This window comes from Arachis ipaensis, chromosome B3 (assembly GCF_059453495.1).
Source record: "Arachis ipaensis isolate K30076 ecotype BB chromosome B3, ASM5945349v1, whole genome shotgun sequence".
In the NCBI taxonomy this organism is placed as follows: domain Eukaryota; kingdom Viridiplantae; phylum Streptophyta; class Magnoliopsida; order Fabales; family Fabaceae; genus Arachis; species Arachis ipaensis.
The window spans coordinates 40,854,170-40,860,155 of NC_142438.1; the positions used below are offsets into that span (position 1 = coordinate 40,854,170).

The following is a 5,986-nucleotide window of genomic DNA, read 5'->3' on the forward strand; positions in this document are numbered from 1 at the left end:
CCCGTACGCATGACCCACGTGTATGCGTGACCCACGTGTATGTGTGACGCTTGAAAATTCACCATGCGAGAATGGTGCATGGATGATGCTACCGCATGGCCTGCACAGTGAGCTGTGCTGGGGCCATGCAGGACGGGTGCATTGGGAATGGGCTCTGGTCATGCGTACGCGTGACCCACACGTATACGTCGACGCCCAAACTCAGGTAATGCTAAAACCATGCTGCTATGATGCGAGGCGCACAACCCCCTCTCACGCGTACACGTGACCGACGCGTACGCGTCGTGTTAAACTTGGATTATGAATTTTTTGTGCTGGAGTTGTGCTACCGCATGGTCCAAATAGAGAGTTGTGCTGGGACTGCGAGAACTGTGCGAAGGGCACGATAAGTCCCCACGCATACGCGTGACTGATGCATATGCGTCACTCTCTTTTCCTGCTTCCCACGCGTATGCATGGCCGATGCGCACGCGTCACATTGTAAATTCAACTTACAGGAGCGCGCTGCCCTGTTTCTTTCCTTCTCTTATTATTTCTTCCTTCCTCTCTTTCTTCTTCTACCTTCTTCTCATCACATCCCCTCTCCTTCTCCGACACGACCACCACCTCCAGTGGTCCCACATCCTCTCTTACTTCTCCTCTTCTCATTTTTCTTATCCTATTCCACTTTCACTTACCTCCATCTTCTTCTCCTTTTTTTCAGGGTTTCACTTCTCAATCTCTCTTGCTCTCTAATTTCCTTTTATTTGTTGCATTTGAATGCTATAATTTCTCTTAGTTGCATTTTAGTTTTGTTATTTGTAGTTTATTCTTGGTTTTTTCTCTTAGACTTCTATTCTTACATTGGTGCTGGAATTCCAAGTTCAATTTTGGTGGATCATTTTGGTATTTCGTGACTTGTTTATATTGTGTGGTGTTGCTATGGTAGTGGCATTTTATTTTGGATACACTACACACTTAGATTTCTCAAGTTGCTGTTGTTTATAATATGCATACCAAGTGTTTGTGAAAAAGAACCAATGACACTTTGGTTCATTTTTGGTCTTATTCTTTCAACTTAATACTTCTTTTTCATAACACTTGCATTCCTTGTGCATTGGTCTTATTTTCCATGATTTTTCCATGATCAAATTTCTTATTATTGTGTTCATCATTGTTGATATTGATGCTTGAGATTATTATTTTCATCATTTATACTTATATACTTCCTTCACTCTTGCATCTAGTGCTAGTGATATGCCTCTATGCTCTTGTTGATATCTCACTTACATGTTGTGGCTACCATGTATTTAAGACATTTTACTCTTTTTCGGCAATAATTCTCACTTGCACTTTCTTAATTCCGGTGTCTAGCTCTCTGAGCTTAATATTTTTTCTTTTTCTTCCTTTTCAGGATGGCCACCAAGAAAGGAAAGAAAAAGGCTTCTAAAAAGACACCTACAAAAAGGGCAACTCAAAAAGAGCTCACTAAAGCGCAAGCTTCAAAGCTAAGTGCTAATTCACCACCTTCTAAGCGGTTAAAAAGACTAACTGCATTGATGAGGCAGAGAAGGAAGTTCCCACAAACGACTCCACAAGATTTTCCAACCGCTACTGTGAGCGGATATTCTCCATCTTAGTTGATAGAAAGCACCACCGTGAGCACCTCTTAATTGTTCCAAGACACTTACTTCAATATGTGGTGCACCACATTGAAAGACGGCATTAAAGATTCTTAAATCGGGAGCCGAGTGAAGTTAACCTATGTTGGGTGGATGAATTCTACATCAATTATCACACACCAACCCTTTAATCAATTTATATGCGTCGAAAGCAAGTCCCGATATTTGAAGTTGCTATTCAACAAACACTTGAGCTTTTACCAAGTCCGGATGGGATGGATGTTGATGAGCGGATATTTTATACGCTTTTTGGCATCATTTTCATATAGTTTTAGTTATGTTTTGCTTAAGTTTTATTATATTTTCATAGGTTTTAGTGCAAAATTCACATTTTTAGATTCTACTTTGAGTTTGTGTGTTTTTATATGATTTCAGGTAAATTCTGGCTGAAATTGAGGAGCTTTGGAAAAGTCTAATTCAGAGACAGAGAAAGGACTGCAGATGCTGTCAGATTCTAACCTACATGCACTCGAAGGAGCATTTCTAGAGCTACAGAGGTCTAAATAGCGTGCTCTCAATGGCTATGAAAAGCTAACATCTAGGGTTTTCCATAAATGTATAACAATCTATACTTTGCTCTGGAAATAGAGGCCCAAAATTGGTGTTTAACGCCAGCTACCACCCCCATTCCTGGCGTTAGACGCCCAAAAGGGAGCAGTTGGCGCCCAACGCCCAAAAAGGAGTCCAAAGCTGGTGTCCAACGCCCCAGAGGGAGTACCAACTTGTGGCTTCACCCCAAGCTCACCCCAAACACTCACCAAGTGGGCCCAGAAAGTGGATTTTCGCACTGCAAGACTAGTTTATCTTATTTCCGTAATTCTTAGTTATTAGATTAGTATATATAGAACAAGGATCACCCTTGTTCAGGACGACACACCTTATCCCATATTTTCAAATTACGTTGTTTCTCTGTACAGTATGAGCAACTAAACCTCCTAGGTTAAGGTTAAGAGCTCTGCTGGTTCTTATGGATTAATAATATCATTTTTCTATTTCAATCTATGCTTGATTTCATTCTAAGATGTATCTTCGTTCTTCATTCTAATGAATTGAGAGTGTAACTTGATCGTCATCCTTATTCTACATGGGTTCTTGCGAGTCCTTGACGGGATAGTATTGAACCACAAGCTTGATTAGACATCTCTTAGACGGCTAATCCACGACTACGTTGGGGACTTGGAGACATCAGTTTAGCCGAGGTACGGGGCGATTAGGGCCTTTGTGGTATAGGCTAGAATCATGAAGCAGCATTCTCTGATATGGAAGATCCGACCTTGTTTGTGGCATTTTGAGTAGGATCACCAAGGGAATGGACTGCTGGAGCTTCACCCCGTTCGGATTGGATGACCACTGACCTGGCGTTTGATCTGAAGCAGAGGAGATTAATGACCACTGACCTGGCGTTAATCACTTACATCCTGCCATGGAATGAATAATCAGAAGTTGAAGTAGACAGTGAGAAAAGTTGATCCAAAAGGAGAAAGCATCTCCGAAGCCTCAACCGTTCTCTTATCACTGATTTCACACCTATCCAGCAATATTTTATTTATTCTATTTTTATGCATTTTTCCACAACAATTATATTTTCTATCCACCTAACTAAGATCTACAAGATAGCCATTGCTTGTTCAAACCAACAATCTCCGTGGGATCGACCCTCACTCACATAAGGTATTACTTGGACGACCCAGTGCACTTGTCGGTTTATCTGTGTGAATATTGCGGAGTCAATTTTGTGCACCAAGTTTTTAGTGCCGTTGCTGGAGATTGTTCGAGTTTGACAAACTACCGGACTATCTTGTTGCTTAGATTAGGTACTTTTTAAGGTTTAGTTTCTCTTTTGTTTGTGTCTTTTGTTTTCTTTTCAAAAATTTTTCAAAAATCTTTTCTTTATTAATCTTTGTCTTTTGTTTGAGTCTTTTGTTCTTGTTCTTGTTAAAAGTTTTAAACTTTCTAGGTTTTTTTTTCCAAAAATTTTCAAAAATTGTGTCTTTTGTTTGGGTCTAGTGTCAGTTCTTAAGTTTGGTGTCCCTTGTATGTTCTTTATTTTCCTTAAATTTTTGAATTGTTCTTTAGTGTTCTTCTTGGTATGCAAGTTGTTCTTGTTTCTTTTCTTTGTTTGATCTTAAAATTTTTAAGTTTGGTGTCTTTTGGTATTTTTCTTTCTAATTTTTGAAAAACTAGTGTCTTTGATCTAAAAATTTTAAGTTTGGTGTCTTTTGGTTGTTTTTCTCTTTCTTCATTAATTTGAAAAAAAATAAAAAATATCTTTTCTATCTTTATTCAAATTTTCGAAAATCTTGTTTCTTTTTTTATCTTGATTTAAAAATTTTAAGTTTAATGTTTTCTTATTAGTAAAGTTTAAATTTTAAATTTTGAATCTTATCTTTTCAAATCTTTTTCAAATCTTCACCATATCTTATCTTTTCAACTTATTTTCAAATATTTATCTTATCTTGTTTCAATTTCAAAATTCAAAATCAAATCTTTTTCAAAGTTCAAAATAAAAAATTTTCAGAACCAAATCTTTTTCAAATCTTTTCAATTCTTATCTTATCTTGTTAACTTTTTCTTTCCAATTTTAAATTTCAAAATTTTTAAAATCAAATATTTTTCAAATATCCTATCTTATCTTATTTACAAATCTTTCTTAATTAGTTACTTGTTTTATCTTATTTTAATTTTAAAAGTTTGGTATCTCTTTAATACTCCCCTTTCTCCTTCCTTTTTTTTCAAAACTTCCTAACTAATTCCTCTCTCTTCTATTTTCAAAAACTTCTTACCTCTTTCTCTTTCTTCTTTTTCGAAAATCACTTTCTAATTTTCAAATCTTTTTAGTTTATTAGCTTTTAATTTCTCTCTTGTTTTTTGAATTCAATAATAAAATAAAATAAAAATAAAAACATTTTACTTCTAATTTTCCTTTTTATTCTTAATTTTTGAATTCTCCTATCCCCTCTATTCAAATTCTTCTTCTCATTCCTCTACCTTCATTCTTCTTTCTTCTTCATATCTCACTGGGAGTTCTCTATACTCTGACATAGAAACTCCCATTCTCTTTCTTTCTTGGTTTTTTTTTTCTTGTTTATGAGCAAGAACAGAGATAAATAATCTGTCTTTAATCCTGACCCTGACCCTGAACCTGAGAGGACTCTAAGGAGGCATTTACAACAAGTTAAAGCACAACACTCTAGAGAAAACCTAACAGAACTTTTCGAACAAAAAGCTGAAAGTGCAAACACGGCAGCCAATTCGAATGATGGAGGAGATGTAAGGAAAGTTCTTGGTGACTTTATTGCACCCACTTCTGACTTCTATGGAAGAAGCATCTCTATACCTGCCATTAGAGCAAACAACTTTGAGCTAAAGCCTCAATTAGTCTCTCTACTGCAACAGAATTACAAATTTCATGGACTTCCATTGGAAGATCCACATCAATTCCTATCTGAATTCTTACAAATTTGTGATACTGTTAAGACCAATGCAGTGGATCTTGAGGTCTACAGGCTTATGGTTTCCCTTTTACTGTTAGAGACAGAGTTAGGATATAGTTGGACTCTCAACCTAAGGAAAGCCTAGACTCTTGGGAGAAGTTGGTCAATACTTTATTGGCCAAGTTCTTTCCACCTCAGAAGATGAGCAAGCTCAGGTTGGAAGTTTAAGCCTTCAGACAGAAAGAGGGTGAATCCTTCTACGAAGCTTGGGAAAGATACAAGTAGCTGATCAGAAGATGTCCTCCTGACATGATCTCAGAATGGACTATCTTAGGTATCTTCTATGATGGTCTATCTGAGATGTCCAAGATGTCTTTGGACCATTCTGCTGGTGGATCACTCCACTTGAAGAAAACGTCTAAAGAGGCACAAGAACTCATTGAAATGGTTGCAAACAACCAATTCATGTACACTTCTGAGAGAAACCCTGTGAACAATGGGGTAGCTCAGAAGAAAGGAGTCCTGAAAGTTGACACTCTGAATGCCATATTGGCTTAGAATAAGATCTTGACCTAAAAGGTCAATATGATCTCTTAGCATTTGACTGGAATGCAAGCTGCAGCTGGCAACACTCAAGACACCTCTTACGAAGGAGATGCTTATGATCCAGATCAACCCACAATGGAAGAGGTGAATTACATGGGAGAACCCTATAGAAACACCTACAACTCCTCATGGAGGAACCATCCTAACTTCTCATGGAAAGATCAACAGAAGCCTCAACAATTCTTCAATAATAAACAAGGTGGAAGTACCCAGAATAGGTTCAACAATAGACCACCATTCCCACCTTCTCAGCAACAGATGGAGACATCTAAGCAGAGCCTCTCT

General features: G+C 37.5%; 1 non-coding gene across 1 annotated transcript; it reads right to left on the minus strand.

Moving 5' to 3' along the window:
• Window positions 1-5,302: 5,302 nt before the first annotated feature.
• Window positions 5,303-5,406, minus strand: LOC148570388 (small nucleolar RNA R71). Its single transcript, XR_015880404.1, has one exon. It is a non-coding gene; the product is annotated as a small nucleolar RNA R71 (small nucleolar RNA).
• Between the last annotated feature and the right edge of the window lie 580 nt (window positions 5,407-5,986).